Source organism: Heterocephalus glaber, unplaced genomic scaffold (assembly GCF_053883595.1).
Source record: "Heterocephalus glaber isolate CG9 unplaced genomic scaffold, H.glaber_assembly_v1.0 deba00001795, whole genome shotgun sequence".
NCBI lineage: Eukaryota > Metazoa > Chordata > Mammalia > Rodentia > Bathyergidae > Heterocephalus > Heterocephalus glaber.
Window position 1 is genome coordinate 3,682,372 of NW_028258476.1, and position 18,981 is coordinate 3,701,352.

Sequence of the window (18,981 nt, forward strand, 5' to 3'; positions counted from 1 at the left end):
AAGAAGAGCTTGGAGTGATGTGTTTCAAGCCCTAAAGGAAAACAACCTCCAACCCAGATTGATGTAACCTGCAAAATTATCTTTCAAAATTGATGGTGAAATAAGATACTTTCATGACAAAGAGCACCTTAGGAACTTCATGAATAGCAAACCAGCACTCCAAAAAATTTTAGACAAAATCCTAGGAAAAGACAATGAGGATCACAACCCCAGGAAGCCCAGCTGAATGAATCCACCAAGCACAAAAAATTAAAAGTAAAAGAGGAGGATCAAACAAAAAGAAAAAGTCATGACAATGATAACTCAATACATATCAGTTATAACCATCAATGTTAATGGTCTCAACTCACCAATCAAAAGAAATAGACTGGCAGAATGGGTCAAGAACCAACATTCAACAATATGCTGGATACAAGAAACACACTACCCCGCCTCCATCCCAGGCTCCTAGGACAGAGAGGGTGAGCTGGTCCTAGCACCCGGAAGGAAGCTCCCCCACTGCCATCCCAAGCTCCTAGGGCAGAGAAGGTGAGCCGCGTGGGCACCAGAAGCACCTACCCCCCCCCCCACTGTGGAAATGAGAAGACACATAAACAAGCCTCAAAAACAGACTTCTGGATCACCTACAACAACCCCAAAGGGAAATGAGATGGAACACTCTGATACTCAACCACCTGGACTCTCTGAACTGGCAACAAAAGAGGATCTGGGAAAAATGAAATCAGAAATAATTACTCAGATAACAGCAAAGATTGTGCTCATGGTGCAAGACGTGATTCATAAATCTAGAGAGGTCACAGATGAAAAAATAGAGGATCTGAGGAATATGATGGAATGCCAAGATAGGAAACAAATGGAATCCATAAAACAGAAACAAACAGATTTCCAAGAGATTAAAAACTCCATTGAAAGTCTGCACAGCAGAATGAACCAATGTGAGGATAGAATTTCACATATAGAAGATAAGATTGCAATTAGTGAGAAGGAAAAGAAAAATTGCTTTAAAATTGTAAAGGAACACAAGAAATCAATCCAGCAGCTGCTAGACGATGCAAAGAAGAATAACATAAGACTGATTGGAGTCAATGAAGAAACAGGAAAGAGTGAAGATGACATAAAAAAACTCTTCACAGAAGTGATGGCAGAAAACTTCCCAAGGAGGGGAAAAAAATTTGACATACACGTAAGTGAGGCATATAGGACTCCAGCTAGCCTTAACCAAAAAAAAATCTACACATAGGCATATAATAGTTAGGATTCCAGAAATCCAACAGAAGAATAAAATTCTACAAACAGTGAGAGAAAAGAAACAAATCACATACAAAGGAAAGCCTATCAGAATCACTGCAGACTTCTCAATGCAAACCCTCAAGGCAAGAAGAGCTGGAGTGATGTATTTCAAGCCCGAAAGGAAAACAGCCTCCAACCCAGATTGATGTACCCTCCAAAACTATCTTTCATAATTGATGGAGAAATAAGATACTTTCATGATAAAGAGCACCTCAGGAACTTCATGAATACCAAACTGGCACTCCAAAACATTTTAGACAATACCCTAGGAAAAGACAATGAGGATCACAACCCCAGGAAACCCAGCAGAATGAATCCATTGGGCGTGACAAATTAAATGCAAATGAGGAGAATCCAACAAAAAGAAAAAGTCATGACAAGGCTTAAAACTTTTGACTTCATCTCCCTAACGAGTGTATAATTCAATCTTATTATTGTACTGATTAATATTTTTCTGATTCTAGAGTTGCACACCATTCCTTGTGCTATACTGGCTATTTATCATCTTCTTATGTTTACATTTTAATTGAGTTGTCTATTAATGAGCTCTAAGAATTCTTTATATATTCTGGTCATAGGTTATATGCATTGTAAATATGGTCTGTTTAAGGACTACTTTTCATTTTAATGATGTCATTTAAAGTTCTAAATTTTGATGGAATCTCATTTATCAATTTTTTTCTTTTATACATCATGTTTTTTGTATCCTAGGTAGTTCTTGCCTACCCTGAATTCATAAATATTTTCCCTTATAATGTCTTCTTAAAGTTTTATAATTTTAGGCTTTCTTATTTAGGTTCATAGATCCCTTCAAGTTATTTTCATGTATGGAAAAAAAAGGGTTGAGGTTAATTTTTTATATACAGATACCAGGTGTTCTAGTGCCATTTGCTGAAGACACTATCTTTTCCTCAGCTCTTGAATCGAGTTTATATTCTATAAAATGCTAATGTTAAATAATCCTTCAAAACTCAGTGGCCCATATATGTGTGGTTCCATTTCTAGATTCTCTGTTTTATTCAAATGACCTATATGTCTTTCCTTACACCAACACTGCCTTGATTTCTGTAGCTTTAGAAAAAGTCTTAAAATTGGGTGCTAAATGTCTTCCAACACTGTTTTTGTTTTGTTTTTGTTTTTGTTTTTGGCTTTTCTGGGTCCTTTGTACTCTTACATAACTTTTAAATTTCAATATCCAATTCTTCATTTATAGCAAGTATACACAGATCTGAATTTTTATATATACCTTGTGTTTTCTAATCCTGCTAAATTCAAGTACAAGTTCTAGGGGCTCCTAGAGATTTCTTAGTATTTTCTCTAAAGATGATCATTTCATCTACATATAAAGATTTTGCTTCTACCTTGCCAATCCTATCCTAATTGTGTCATCTTATTGCCAGACTATTTTGGTGGGGCCTAGGTTTCAAAATTTAATGGACAGATGAAGAATAGGCATACCTGCCCTTGTTCCCCGCTTTAGGAAGGAAACATTGTATCTTCTCCATTCATATAAGGGGTTTTTTGCTGGAAGTATGGAGTACAAGTCTTTAATCTGTTGAGAAGGTTCTGTTCTACTTCTAGTTTCCTGATAGCTTTTACCATGAACAGCTATAGAATTTAGTCTGATACTTTTTCTCCAACTAGTGACAGGATCATATGGCCTTTTCCTTTCCTCTGTTAAAATGATGACTTCTGGAGGTGGATCTTCCAATGCTGAGCCAACACTGCCATCCCTATAATAAAACCACTTTCTACATACTGCCAGATCTGACTTCTAATAGTTTGCTTTGTTAAACAAATTTCTATCTATGTTCATACTTTTTTCTTCTATTATCTTTATCCAGTTTTAGTATTAGCTCAATGTTGATTTCCTAAAATGAGGAGAGAAGTGTTTCTTCTTTTTTCTGCTTTAAATGTTTGATATAATTCATCAGTTAAAATGTATACTAGCCTGTTGTTGTCATATAGGTATGTTGGGGTCTCCTTGGTGGGAGACTGGAACCTGAAGACAGTATCTGACAAAACCTATTAAAAGAAGGGCACGGGGGACCAGAGTTCCATGAGGAGTTAAGGCAAGGTTTATTGTTAGTATTCTTCTTTTATACATTTTTCAGCAGGATACATCCATCATTAACGGTTTACAATTTTAGTCAACTAACCACGGTTATACTCATGAGTACATAAAACACCTAAAGAACCATCTGTGCACGTTTAATCTTAGTACATCTTATCTAAATCATCTTGGTTATTTAAAGCTTCTAAAGAACTAGCTACTGGTATCTATTCTTATGCTGAGCAAACATTTGAGAGTCTCAAGGGACCACAGTGGACCGAACACTGTGGGAATAACAAATAGCCTTCTGAAGTTATCTTTAACTTCTTTATCTGGGCCTGCCACAGACATCAGGACAATCTGTCTTCCCAAGGCCGTTGAGGGCCCAAAAACTTCTCACATCCTCCACATAGGTAGGTTTTCAAGCTAGGAATATACTTTCTTTAATAGGTCCTATTCAAATTTTATATTTCCTCCAAAGTTAGTTCCATTAATTTGTCTTCCAAGGTACTTCTTAGAAGTTGTCAAATTTATTTCAAAACAGATTTTTGTAATATGCTTTCTATATCCTTTTAAATTCTGTAAAATCTGTGGTAATGTCTCCTAGATCTTTATATTGTAATTTTTAAAACGTATAATTGATACTGTGTAATAGGAAATAAAGGTCTAAAGGAGCAGGGGAAGTGGGAGGGGTAGGGGAAAGGAAAGCAGGGAAAAGAAAAAATATGAGAAAAGGAAAAAAACGGAAACAAAGTCTTTTCAAATAGGGAAGGGTGGAGGGGGTGAAGGAAGGGCAGGGGAAGGAGAAAAAAATTAGAACCAGATACTCAAGTAAAGGTACAAGATCCCAATGATGTATGTAACTGTATTTTATACCTAAAATGTACCAATAAACTTAATGGGGGGGGGATGTAAAATGCTGCAACCATTTGTAAAGCAGTTGACAGTTCATTAAAAAATGAAAATGCAGATTTACCACATGACCTAATATTACACTACTGAGTATACACCTAAAAACATAAATGAATATTCAGAACATCATTATTCATAGTCAAAAAGTGGCCGATAATAGATAAATAAAATGTGGCACATCCATACAATGAAATATTTTTCAAGTCAAAAAAGGTGAAAAGTAATGATGCATGCTGCAGCTTACATGAATCTCGAAAATGTTTTGTGCAGTGAAAGAATCCCAACACAGAAGACTACAAATTTTAAGACACCATTCAGTGCAAAGTGTCCAGTTAGGTAAATCCACAGAGGCTGCCCGGAGCTGGGAGTTGGAGTGTAGATGAATGATAATACATTTCATGGGGGTAATAAAAACAATCAGGAGTCAGACAGATGTGATGGTTGCACAACTTGGAGAATACACTAAAAACCACTGAATTGCATGCTTTAAGGTGTGAATTTATAGAGTGCACAATATATCCCAATTTTTATGAAGATACTTGAGCCTAATTAGGGTCTGGGAGGGCCTAGCTCCAAAACTTTCCTGTTGCTAACTCAGATAAAGAATTGTATTAACATTCCATTCTGTTTAGTATGCACTACTACACCAAAGAATAGCTATTACATGAGACAAGGTAAGTGATATTTCAAGAGGCCAAGGTCAGATGATGGGACAGATTACAAAATGCAGATACCTAGTGTCCAAGGAAGCCATCGAGGAGGGACATTGGTCTGGGAATGGGATGGAGTTGTATGGACCAGGAGTCAGGGACTCTTCTGGGAAGGGTAGTGCTGACTGAACCTGCTCTAGATGCATGGGTGAGACATCCATAGAATGGAGAGACAGGTGGGAGGTAGTGGGCTGCAAGGGGTTCATATGAAAGCTCCTAGGACACATCTAAATCTCCCTCTATGCTGCCTTGAAACCTAAAGTAAGTTAAGACATGGGAGGAGCAAGGAAGGAGGGAAGCCAGAGCTGGGGAACCATACACCCAATGGGTTCTCTCCAGAGGGAGACCAGGCCTTTTATAAAATGTGGTGGGTTAGCAAAATTTCATATGCTAAACTCAAATGTATAAGAATCACAGAGCTTCTTTAGTTTAGATAGACATAGCGCTGTTTCTTGAACAACCCATAAAATGTGAGGAAGGGGGATAAAAGGGCCAGAACAGTTAGAATTAGTGATTTGTGTCTGCATTCCTGTCTCTTCTGATTTAATAAAATATCATTTTAAGAAATTATTGCCAAGATTAATTTCACTTCCCTAATCAGTATTTTCATTCCCTCCCCTTTGCCCTGCTCATGTTGACCTTTGGACCTGGGAGCCACCCACAAAGGGAAGCTTGAGGTTCCTCCTTGGATTTTGCTGCCCTCTACTGTTCAGGAGTGGAGCTGGCTGGGTTCTTGGACCAAGGCAGCTGACGAGGACTGTGGCCAGTGAACTAGTGCTCTGTTCCCTGGCCTGGATACCCACTGCTCCTCTTGGCTCACTCCAACTACCCAAGCTCTGGCTGGAGCTGAAGCTCCCCTGAGCCCAGCTGTGGCTCCCAATACCCCTGCCCAGAAGCCCACCCTGCAGCATTCAACAGCAGAGGTTCACACACTGCTCATCCAGATAGGGCGACCCCACCCCGTAACCCACGTCCCTACCCCAGGAAGCCTGCTGGCCAGCACCATGATACCTTCATGGGGAGGTGGAACCTCTGGCCCCGTTCACTTCTATGGGTGCCAGCAAAACTTGGGAGAGCTATCCTGTCTCCGCATGGCAGGCTTCTTCCAAAGCACCAAGGAGGAAGAGGTCATAAGATTACTGCTCTCAGCTTCCTCCTCAACTTGCTTATTTCCCCATCTCCAACCTCAGCCATCAGTGGGAGACATAAAGGCAAACATCTGACGACATGGTTAACCATCTGCATCCCCTCCAGCCTGTCACTTGGGCTGGGACCAGAAAGGTTTATGTAAGGATCCCTTCCTTTCCAGAAGGGACTTCTGTCCATCACCTCTTCCTCCTGTCCTTTGTCTCTGCCCCTCCTGAGAGCTGTGGGGTCAGAAGGTCACCAGCCCTCCGTAGTCACCACAAATCCCCAGATTTCAGATTTTTAACCCCTTCCCCAGACTCTTTTCCCCTGCATAAAAGACTCAGATGCCCTGGAGAGATCCACACAAGGAAGATGCCTGAGAGAAGAACAAGCATGATGAGCTTTGGGTAACATGGAGGTAAAGGAGGAGCATCCTGAAAAGAAGCCAGCAGGCACCAAGGTGGGACAGGAAAGGAAAGGTCCGTGAGGGTGCCCTCTGACCTTTTCCTACTTGTGGTTCACAAGCAGAAGGCTAAGGCTGGCTGGACAGACACAGGAGCAGAACTCGGCTGCAGTCCCAAGCTCAGCCCTTACCTGGGAAGAGGTGTCCTTGGCTCACGGGGCCGCCTGAGTGCCCAGAGGAAGGAGGTGTAGCTGGGAAGAGTGACCTCTCCCATTCCCATTCTCTCCCCACATCTTTCACCACCAGTATCCTCTCTTGCCTCTGGTGGTAATGCTGGCTTCCCTACTTATGAGAACCAAGGTGGAGAAGGTAGCTTTATGGACTGAGAGCGGAGCTCAGTGTTTTCCTCACAGGGCTAAGCCTTTGACAGTAACCCTGCCTTTACGTTGGTAAGTATTGTCTTCCTGAACCTTCAGTCCTCACAGCTGCCAAGTGAGGCCCACACAGTGGTTGTGTTACATCTCGTGAGGGTAGATTTTTATCTAGGGTTCATAAGAAAACCTACATTAATAAAAGCATTAGAAATATAACTTCAGATCACTTTATTGTAAGGGGAGGAGAGATGCGGAAGCGAAATCGCTTTATTGGGAAAAGAAGAGAAAATAAGTAGATAGCCACCTTGTTGGAGAAAGGAAGGGACCCCAGAGCTGGCACTCGGGGTCTTTGTTCTAAGCTTCCTTTATGACTTGGTGAGGAAGGGACTCCCCCTTGAGGGTTGCTGTAACTTGATTGTCTACTTTGGGCTCCAAGACCCCTAATTTGTCATTGCCCCTTCCATCATGTATGTGTACATTTTTGGATAAGCGTTTCTTTGGTCCCTTTGTGCTGTCCTGGTGCTTATCTTGTGAGATTTACAGTAGAGTCACATTCAAGGCCAAGTTAGTAAAAGGATACATGTGCACTTTAGTGTATTAATATGGTAAGTAGAACATATATGCATGCAGGGGACCGCCTTCCAATTATGCCCAAAGCAGGCTGTAAGCAGTGCAGGCTGGGACAGGTTAACTCCACAATTGGCTTGTTTATAGAAGTGAGTCCTGCGGAAACCTGTATGCCCAGGTCAGAGTAACTCACACTCATATTCCGTTCCCACAACTCAAAGCTTCTTGACTAGAAGGACAAAGATTTAATTAGAACTCTATATTTTGTCTATTCTGTTTGTAATTAGAGAGTGCTTTGTCTTTTTCCTTTACAAGCCTTACCTGCACTACTTTCCATAGAAACTCAGGACTGCATGTCCTTACACATAGTTCCATCCTTGCTCGCAGTTTGCCTTCACCCCAGTTGATTACCAATAAAAATCAGTGGCGTGGACTGATCAGTGCCGTTGCTGATGAAGCAGCATCGGCCGTCCTGGCTCCCCAGTTTCTCTGTCTCTTAGTTCTGTCTTTTAGGTTTTTGGGGGTTTTTTCCTCAGCCTTGCACCGTAGCACTGAGCAAGAGACCAGGACCTACTACAGAGGTCTCTGATATATGTACTTATATATATGGGTGTGAGTGTTTAGCTGTTAGTGTATACTTTATATAGTAAGTGAGTTTTATAGTATAGTCCTCCCCCACTGTGCGTGTGTGTGTGTGTGTGTGCGTGTGTGTGTGTGTGTGTGTGCGCGCTTAATTGGAGATGGGGGAGGAGGGAATGGAGCCTTGGCATGAAGTGAGCCAGGCAGGCAGCCTTATCAGCTCTTTCTGTTTTTCTCAGCTACTCTCTCTGTAACAGGGGTTTAGCTCTTTATTTGCCAGAAACCTCACTGAAGCCTTTTAACTTTCTCTGCCTCTCCCCCAGCTTTCCCTACAGTTGTGATCAGCCCTCTTTCACCAACGGTGTCAGCAACACTCACCCCAGCAAGAAGCAGAGCCAAGCCAGCATGGTGACACCTGGGTATAATCACAGCACTCAGGAAATTCTCTCTCTCTCTCTCTCTCTCTCTCTCTCTCTCTCTCTCTCTCACACACACACACACACACACACACACACACACACACACACACCTGCCCTTTTTCTCTACTTCTCTTTTTAAACAAATATTTATGAAGCCCCTGCTGTGAGCTAGGTGTCCTGCCAGCACCTAAGCACAGCAACTTGCCCTATGGGTGCCTTTCCTCCTCCCTGCCCACCCTTTTTCTCAGGCTCATTCAACCTCCTCTCGTCTTCATGTGCCTGATGTCCCTTGATATTATTTCTTGGAATCAACCAAGAAAGCCTTCCTTATCTCCCAGCTGGGCTGCTGGGCCTCCTGGGCACTCCCATACCCCCACCTATGCAACCAGGGTGACACTGATTGCTTCACAAGATAACCACATGCTTCTGCAGAGGTCCTGTAGTCCACAGGTCTCTGTATCCTAAGGCACTGGTGCACAAAAAACAACACTGAATGAATGAGTGGGTGCTCTACAGACTTTGGAAGAAAATAACCACAGGCCACACCCTAAGAAGAAAGGCCTGGGGACACCCACAGCCCCCAGTCAGGTCACTGTCACGGCTCTGTCTCAGACCTCACTGGAATGCCCTATGGTAATGCCGGCTGGCAGTGCACTGGCAGCAGCCAGGCTATACAGACAAGGAAGCCCCACCCCTTGAGCTCTGTTTTCTTCTGGGCTCCCCTGTGTATAAGGTGCTATAGGTGACCACACAGGGCAGAGCATCGGAAGTGCTAGTCCTGGAACTAGAGACCTAGCCCATACTTCTTCCCAGCAGGGCTCAGTGGCAGTGTAGGTGGTGGATACTAGGGCTTCTCTGTCTTCCTCAGTGGTAGAGATGGGTGGACATAGGACAGCAGGCAAAGACAGCCAGTGCTGGTAGCCAGGGTCTGGCCAGGAGTTTCAGAGGTGGTGGGCAACCCTGGGACCAAATCCCCTTCCTACCAAAAGCCTGTCCTAGAGGGGAGGTGGAAGGGTGCAGCCCTAGACCCAGAGCCTCTGCTTCTACTACAACTACATCCTCCTCACTCACCACCAGGTGGGGCCAAGGACCTCCAAACCGAGCCCAAACTCCCTCAGAGGTTCAGGGCTCTCCTGGAGCTTCTTCCTCTGTGTGATCTCCCTACTTCTCCTCAAGATGCCTCCAGGACTGAGAGCCCACAGCTTGCAAGACATCAGCCACTTGCTTTTCTAAAGACTTTCCATGGTCATAAATGCTTCCTTATTTTGAGCCAAAATCTACCTCTGTAGAGTCTGTGCCCACTGATCCTAGTTATACCTTTGAAAATAAATCTGACTCTTCCCAAACAGTGTCTCTTTGGGTGCTTAGAGAAACATCTTAGTTCTCCTTTAGAGGAGCATCCCAGGTTCCTCTCAGGCATGGGTGTCATTAGAGGAAATGTCTTCTGACATTTCTGGATCTTTGTCACAGGGCTGGGATGAACCTAGCAAGGGGCAGCCCAACCTCTCCATGACACAACCACCAGACTCCATGCACACATAGTCTGAGTTGCAATGCTGGAATTGTACAGTGGGAAAAAACCCTATGAAACACTAAGCAAAGCCCCACTGTCCTTGGGGCCTGTCACAGCCTAACAGTTCCTCAAGGATGGGCAGTTGGGATGAGACAAACTGTTCAGAGAGGCTGTGACAACCACCAGGGAGAGTGGTGCTTGAGGAGGAGAAAAAGTCAAGAGCAAAGAAACAACAGAGACAACCAAGACCTACTCGTGAGGCAAGGACATAATGGGAGAGCAGATCATGATGTCCTCATTCTAGAACATGAGAAGCTGATTGAGGAGCAGGGTTTTGTGGTATATTTAAGGGACTGAGCTCCCTGAAAGCCCTCTAACTTTTAACTTAATATATTTTTATTTTCATTTTAAAAATATTTGGACCAATGTAAGAGTAGGTATATATTCTTTATGCTTATGTTTCTTATACAATAGTAAAAGTTACGATGTTTACAAATTAAATTAAAACAAAAATATAAAATCAATGAAATGCAAATTATTCACCTTTATTTAATACAATAATGCTGTTTTGGTCAAGTAGAAGTGTTTTGCTCAAGCCAGGGGCCATGGTGTGTATGTCTTTAATCTCAAAACTTTGGAAGGCTGAAGCACGAGGACTGCAAGTTGGAGCCTAACCTGAGCAATTTACTGACTTATAGCAACCCTGCTTCAAAAAAACAAATAAATAAAGCACAGAAAGAGAAGGGCTAGTGATGTAGCTCAGTGCAAAAACCCTGGGTTCAATCTCCAGTGCTTCCACCATCACCATGCCCCCATTCCGGAGTTTTGCTCAAAGGAGTAAATCACAAATACTTGGTATAAAAGGAAAAAGCTATAGTTTTAGATCCCTATTTTGTTCTTGAAACTATCTGAATGTCTTTAATAATGCTGAGAATATGTTCACATAAGTATCTTATTCAACTGGCATTAATAAAGGCAAGTCTTTCCTACCTCTGCTTTCTTTTTTGTTGTTGTTTTTAAGACAAAGTCTCACTACGCAGTTTAGGATTGCCTTAAACTCACTGGGTAGCCTAGGCTGGCCTCGAACTTGCAGTGCTCCTCCTGCCTCAGCCTCCTGAGTGCTGGGATTATAGGAGTGCGCCCACACACCCAGCACCTGTTTCATAGTAACCAGAATATTAATCAAACCCATTAAACAGCAGTTTTCAATTGCCAACTGTGAAAAGGTGAGAACTGAGAAATTAAGAATATTAAAAATTGCCTTTACTAAATTTTGCAACGATTATTGAATCCAATTAGTTTTAAATTTGGAACAGAAACACTCTTTACTATTTATCTTCTATTATACTTATTGCTAATTAACTATTTTATGTTCATTACAACTCAGGACTGAATGACACTGACTCATGGTACGGTTTTAAAAAAATTTTTTTTCATTAAAAAAAAATTTATTCTTCAGGAGAATAAATTTTTTTAAATTTTTGTAAAAAATTTTTTTAATTTTTTTTTTTAAATTTTATTCTTCAGGAGATATTTGTTGAATGAATACCTACTAGGTGCAAGTTTTTTGTTTTGTTTTGCTTTGTTTTGGGTACCAGGGATCAAACTCCGGACCTTGCGCTTGCGAGGCAGGTGATGGAACCACTGAGCTAAATCCCTGCCCCCAGATCTTTTCTAAGTAATGACAGAAACCAAAATGAGCACATTATGTATACAACAGCAGGACACCACCATTTCTTTCATCTTCACATAATTTGTGTCCTGCAGCTTCATCAGTTTTATTTTTTTTCAAATCGGATTTTAATTTTGAAAACTTAACACTATTGTTGAGGTGCATCTCACTTTCTTCGTGTGCACTAAGAATATGTGATAAATGCTGCCAATCTCTGCCTCCATTCTCATTTTTCAGTTGATTTTTTTCCTTCCCCAAAGAGTTTGCAATATAGGGAAAACACAGAATCTTTAGAAGCAGAATAAAGTAACCAGGATCTAGTGGTGTTTTCACCACTTGGAAGAATTCGTGTATAGTTTAAGTTTCTGAAAACTCCCTCCCATGTTGTCTTTTGGAAAGTCAAAATTTCTTACTTGAGGTGGATCATTCTCAACAAGTGTGCCCCATTGCTTAACATTCAAAATTCGGGGCCACGTACCTGGATCTGCAGAAAGCACAACTGGTATAAAGGAGGCTTCTGATTTTTTGTCTTCCAGTTGCTTCTGAAATTCATCAGCTATGGCTGACACAGAATAAGGCAAACTCACATTTTGTTTGTTCAGGGATATATCTGGGCTACATTCTGTTGCAACTTGTTCTAAAGTCTTCTCTTTTTTTTCTGGTACTCCCTCTCTTTTTTCTAAAAGCTTATTTAATGATCCGTATAGTTTACTTTCATTTTCTTCTCCTATACCACTCCTTTTCCTTTTTTCTAATGCTGATAATGTCTGTGATTTTATTTCCATTTTCTGTTTATATTCATTAATACAATTTTGGCAGCAAAATCTCTTCTGCTGACCTCCAATCAGGATACTGTTTCCCATATTTTTATCAGGCATGTACTCTCCACACTGTTCACACCAGTTCATTTTTAGAACATTGGCCAACCTGTACTTATTAAAGCAATGATTACTGCATAACTTGTGAGTTACATTATTAACACTGACTTCGTGGAGAATCTCTGTCAGTTTATGACAGATTATACATCGCAATGTATTAAAAACTCATTTTCTAAGATGATGATTGTCTTCACAGAGAGACAAGGATGTTCTAGCAAATTCTTGGAAGGGTCTGCTTGATTCCACTGAAGGAACAACAGTAGCCTTCTTTGTAGGTGCATCTTTTTTACGTATTATATTTCATGTCTTTCAAATACGTTTGAGAGAAAGAAGAAAGGCAGGTGGTAGAACAGCAGAGATGAGCTGATCCTTTTGGTTGATAAGCTGCCTCTCCCTTCTGTAAAGGATTTTTGCAGTTTGCACAAGTGATTTTAGCTGATTTAGTAAGTTGCTGTTGGGCAGAAGGCTGGAAAATCTGTTTGGGAAGTGAGGCCAATGATGACAGAGAATCCACCCCTGGATGTTTCTGATTACGGGGAAATGATGCTGACTGGGAGATCCAAGAATCAGGATTATGCTGAGTTGTAAATCCTCCATTCTGAAATACATCTCCTGCCACATTCATTCTACCAGGATTAAAAGGTCCTACTCCAATCTTGGCCTTACTTCTTGAAGACCGGATGTGGAGAAATCCAAATCTTTGGTACTGTTTTTAGTTCCAGGAAGTCTCCACTCGGTATTACTGAAAGAATTTTTTTTCTCCCTTCCATTTGTTTCTATGTCCTCTTCATCATCAATAACAATTTTCTCACACATAGTTCCTTTCTGAGAAGTCAATCTCTGGAGAAAGGCAGAATTACAGAAAAATTTCCTTGTGGCTTTTCATGTTTTGATGATGTAAATATAAAGTTTCTTTGATCAGCTATTGCTGGAGCAGAAATTGAAGGAGGTTGTATGGATTCAATAAATACAGCAGCAGCAGCATCTTCCACTGATGAGTTTCTAGATCTATTGACTGAAGGACTTGTGGGATCACCACATGAATTTCCTGTGTCCATGAGGCTGGCTGTCAGGCTGTACTCCCTGCTACAGCATGAGCATGGTCAGCCGAGTCTAATCTTCCCATTGATGGATCGTCCGTGCCAAACAACAATAGAGATGTTTCCTTCTTAATTTCTGCCAAAGCTTCAGCAGAATAGCGTTAAGGAGAATCCTGGTTCCAGCTAGACCAGCAGCGCCCGCACTCCTGCAGCCCTCGGGCCGCGCGCCAGGCACCCCAGAACACGAGCGCAGCACCCAGCAGCCCCCGAGGCCCCGAGGCCCCGACGCGCCGCGGGGTGCTAAGCACGGGTCGGGGGCTCTAACTTTGGATCTGAGTAAAGAAAGAAGAAATGGATCTAAGCAAAGATATGCAGGCCCCTCCTGACCAGAGCCAAATCCACTCCCCTCATCTTTCACCCAGTGCCTAAGTGTAAACCTGCTAGAGCAGCAAAGCGTGAGGCAAAGTGCTCAGCTTGTCTTCAGGATGGGAGCTGATAAAACAGGTGCGGCATCCGGGGACTCGCACGGCCCATGGGCCAGATCCCGGCTCATGAATGCATGAGGGCAGCAGGAGGCTGAGGGCCAGTCTGCTGGTCTGCTCCTCGGCCAGGGTGGCTGTTTGCTGGCGGTGGGGATTCACATGCGCAGTCTCAGCCCTGGGGGAGGCTGAGGGAGGAGGACCGGAAGCTGCAGCCCAGCCTGGGAAACTGAGTGACTTAGCAAGACCGTCTCACAATGAAGGGGATAGTGAAGTTGCTCCTCGTGAAAGCCTTAGGTTCATTCCCCAGTATTGAGGGGGGTGGAAAGGAGTGGTTGTAATTACAAGCAGGGCAACTTACATAATTTCTGGAGTAAAATGGAAATGCAGCACCCTTTGTCTGAAAACAAGTGTGGGCCCCCTCCACATCCAGCTCTGTGTGACTGCATAGTTTGATGCTCGTGGAGCCAGTCCTGACACCGAGACAATGAGCACAGGGTACAAACCCAGGCCGTTGTCCAAATTACCAGTGTCACAGTTCGGCCCGCCTTTTTCTGAAAAGGTCCCATAAACAAGGTGGGCAGCAGCAAACCTTTTCTGTAAAGGATCAAATCGCAAGTATTTCATGCTTGACAGCCATGTGGTCTCTGTCACAAGCACTTAGCTGTGCCACTGGCACATCAAAACATCTAGAGACGATGCAGAAGACACAACTATGTTCCAAGAGAACTTTATGTGCATGTCCAACAGATGGCTGGACCTAGTACACAGGCTGCAGGGTGCCAACCTCTGCTCCAGAACTTCAATTTCCCCATCTAGGAGAAGAGAATAATCATGTTACCCACCTCATGGAGTCGCTTTGAGGATTAGCTGGGACAATGCAAATACGAAGAGAGGGCCTTGTACAGAATAAGGGCTCAACAAGTGTTAGCTATCATTTCTGTAGAGCATTATTGGGACCTATCATGGTGGCAGCAAGATGAGGGACTCAGTGTGCCCTGTGTCACCATCCCACCCTGCTGCTCCATCCTCTGCTCCTCTCCTTCCTGAGGCAGCTCCTTCTGCCATGGAAGGTGGGTGGAAGCAGACGGTTCAGTTCTGCACTACCTGGGTAATACAAGAACAGGGAGGCTTAAGAAATTAGAGGTTCCAGGAAAGACTGGACATAATTAGCTATAATTCATCTAAAAGATTGACCAGATGCACTCTCTAATGACTTTTCTTTTTTCCCCGTAAGTTTATCGGTACATTTTAGGTATACATTACAATCACATTCATCCTTGGGAATTTGTACCTGTACATGATATGTATTGGTTCTTGTTCTTTTTCCCATTCCCTTGCCCTCCCTTCCACCCCTCCACCCTCCCTATTTACAAAAGCTTTGTTTCCTTTTTTCTTCTTTTTTCATTTTTTCTTCCCTACTTTCTTTTCCCCCACCCCTACTCCCCATTTTCCCTTCCCCTTTGAACCTTTTCAACATTCTTCAAAGCCAGGGAAGGAGAGATGTTCAATTCCATGTCTGGTAATTTGCATCTCTGAGACCTTCTCAGTTCTCTATTCCTTGATTTTATAGGTTTTTGTCATAGAAACCTATGACTCGAAGGAATTCTAAGGTACGCAAGTTACTGTAGGTCAAACCTTGTATTTTATAGGTGTAACAAACTGAGGTGCAGCGAAGGAACGTGACAAAGCTAGTGCCTACTTTCTGGGGTAAGGACTGGGCCCTGAGCGCTACCACATGGTCAGTCAATTTGGAAATCTTTACTGGAATGTTAAAAAGTCTTCCTTTAAAATCAGAAAAAAGGCACATTGCTCCTACTATGTCTAGCATAGTAAGAGAGAATATTTATATTATATATATGAATTTATGTTTACATATAGACATATGCAGAGTTGGTCGGTTAAGTCTGGGAGCCCCAAAGTCATCTCATGGCTCCCACATCCACTGCTATCATCCAATCCACAGCTGTGGGACTCTCACCTACATCCACCCCTACACCCCCCAATACCACCTGCAACCCCAACATCTGACATGATTGCTGGGTCTTGGTGTCCTTCACTGGAGAGCCCTTGCTCCAGGCCGGACTACACCTGTGGATACTGTTTTAGGAAGTAGCAGGCATAATACCATTGGTACTGCACATTCTGCCTTCAGCAGTAGCATCTATCCCAGCCCCATTGAATGCAAGAATCCCTTGTCTCAGACAGCTCTGCAAAACAGTTACAAAGACCCCCTAGCCACATGCCCTGATAAAATGAAGCTTGAATGGATGAATAGTGGGTATAGCAAGGTTAGTAATTCACTGGTTTCTAGCCACAACATTGCCCCATCCTACCAGGAGCTAGTAGAAGATGGTTTCTAGAAACCTCATGTTTTTGCTGTGCTGGGACAGCCTTATCAGCCTAAAGGAACTAACTCATCTGCTACCAGCACCTTCAGATGCTGGAGTGTAAACCCTGCTGACCATCACCAACATAATCTTAGAGCAAACACCCTCTATCAAATGTCTAATATCCCCTCATCTAATGTGACCCCCACTTGGAAGTCCAGTAACCCTGAAAGCCTGTGTTTTCACAAATGTTTAAGCACATGCAGGTACCAACAACATAGCTCGAAGAAGTCCATTGGTTCCATCAACAGTTGTGATGCAGACAGTCTTCCCAAATGCTCTCCAGGAGCAAGGAGAATGAACCAATGGTTTGCTGCTAAGCTTGATTCTGACACAGTCGATGTAGTGAGAGGTTTGGGAATGAACAACCTGGACTTCAGTTACATGGCCCAGATGAATTCCACTCAGATTTTGAGAACTTCCACTGTCTTTCCTAGTACCAGCTCCCAGAATATGATCAGTTCCAGCATTTCTATTTATGAATCCCAAACACCATCTTACCTCAACAAAAGGAATAGCACTAATCCAATCAAGTTTCATCTTGGACAGAGTCAAACACAATCTGAAAGTGGGCAGCAACAGTTAGGATCAGTAGCACTGTTGAAGCCCTGTTCAGTGGAGACAGCTTACAAACCGATCGGCAGCTGGTGGGTCAGTAGCATCTGATCTCACTAACATTACATCTGCTTTCTCTAGCAATATCAGGTTGTCCTCTTACGTCTCAGGCAATACAAGTGATTTGAACACTTTGGGCATAAATCTACTGTTTGATCCAGTCATCAGCAGGGTGTAAAATTTACTGGCATAAGTTCGTGGGGAGGGGGAGGGATAATGTCAAATGTCAAGCACCTGGGTATTGTGATTTGTCCCAGGGCCTTAGGGTTAGGGTTAAGGTTAGGAAAAGGTTTAGGTTCAGGTTTCCAATTCATGTACCTGACGTTTGGAGTGTGGGTATGATTGTTAGGGTCAGGCTTCTTCTTTTCGTAAGGGTGTTGGATAGTGCAGAAATAGCGGTACTTGAGTATGACTTATTGTTCTGGTAGGGTTAGGGCGAGGGTTAGGGTTAGGGTAAGGGTGATAGATAGCACTGAAATTGAAATGCCTGTGTCTTCCAGTGTGGGTTGGAAAGTTAGTATTAGCTTAAATTCGTGGGGAGGGGGAGGGATAATGTCAAATGTCAAGCACCTGGGTATTGTGATTTGGCCCTGACTCTCAGGGTTAGGGTTAGGGTTAGGAGTTAGGGTTAGGGTTAGGAGTAGGTTTAGGTTAGGGTTCCAATTCGTGTACATGACGTTTGGAGTGTGGATATGATTGTTAGGGTTAGGAATTTTCTTTTCATAAGGGTCATGAATAGTGCAGAAATAGCCGTACTTGAGGATGACTTATTGTTCTGGTAGGGTTAGGGTTAGGGTTAGGGTTAGGGTCAGGGTGATAGATAGCATTGAAATTGAAATGCGTGTGTCTTCCAGTGTGGGTTGGAAATTTTGAATTGGCCTAAGTTCGCGGGAAGGGGGAGGGATAATGTCAAATGTCAAGCACCTGGGTATTGTGATTTGGCCCTGACCCTCAGGGTTAGGGTTAGGGTTAGGAGTTAGGGTTAGGGTTAGGAGTAGGTTTAGGTTAGGGTTCCAATTCATGTACATGATGTTTGGAGTGTGGATATGATTGTTAGGGTTAGGGATTTTCTTTTCATAAGAGTCATGAATAGTGCAGAAATAGCCCTACTTGAGGATGACTTATTGTTCTGGTAGGGTTAGGGTTAGGGTTAGGGTTAGGGTCAGGGTGATAGATAGCATTGAAATTGAAATGCGTGTGTCTTCCAGTGTGGGTTGGAAATTTTGAATTGGCCTAAGTTTGCGGGAAGGGGGAGGGATAATGTCAAATGTCAAGCACCTGGGTATTGTGATTTGGCCGTGCCCCTCAGGGTTAGGGTTAGGGTTAGGAGTAGGTTTAGGTTCAGGGTTCCAATTCATGTACCTGACGTTTGGAGTGTGGGTATTATTGTTAGGGTTAGGGTTCTTCTTTTCGTAAGGGTCTTGGATAGTGCACAAATAGCGGTACTTGAGGATGACTTATTGTCCTGGTACAGTTAGGTCTAGGGTTAGGGTTAAGATCAGGGTGATAGATAGCATTGAAATTGAAATGACTGTGTCTTCCAGTGTGGGTTGGAAAGTCAGTATTACCTTACGTTCGTGGGGAGGGGGTGGGATCATGTCAAACGTCAAGCACCTGGGTATTTTGATTTGGTCCTGCCCCTCAGGGTTAGGGTTTGGGTTAGGAGTAGGTTTAGGTTAGGGTTCCAATTCGTGTACCTGACGTTTGCAGTGTGGGGATGATTGTTAGGGTTAGGGTTTTTCTTTTCGTAAGGGTCATGGATAGTGCAGAAATAGCCGGACTTGAGGATGACTTATTGTTCTGGTAGGGTTAGGGCTAGGGTTAGGGTTAGGGTCAGGGTGATGGATAGCATTGAAATTGAAATGCCTGTGTCTTCCAGTGTGGGATGGAACTTTAGTATTGCCGTCAGTTTGTGGGAAAGGGGAGTGATAAGGTAAAATGTCAAGCACCTGGATATTG

The 18,981-nt window shown here is 42.9% G+C and overlaps 2 pseudogenes; one reads left to right on the plus strand and one right to left on the minus strand.

Moving 5' to 3' along the window:
- Positions 1 to 12,638: 12,638 nt before the first annotated feature.
- LOC101722445 (zinc finger MYM-type protein 5-like) lies at positions 12,639 to 14,867 on the minus strand (annotated as a pseudogene).
- A 1,009-nt stretch (positions 14,868 to 15,876) lies between these two features.
- LOC106008378 (DNA-binding protein RFX7 pseudogene) lies at positions 15,877 to 17,200 on the plus strand (annotated as a pseudogene).
- The last annotated feature ends 1,781 nt before the right edge of the window (positions 17,201 to 18,981 follow it).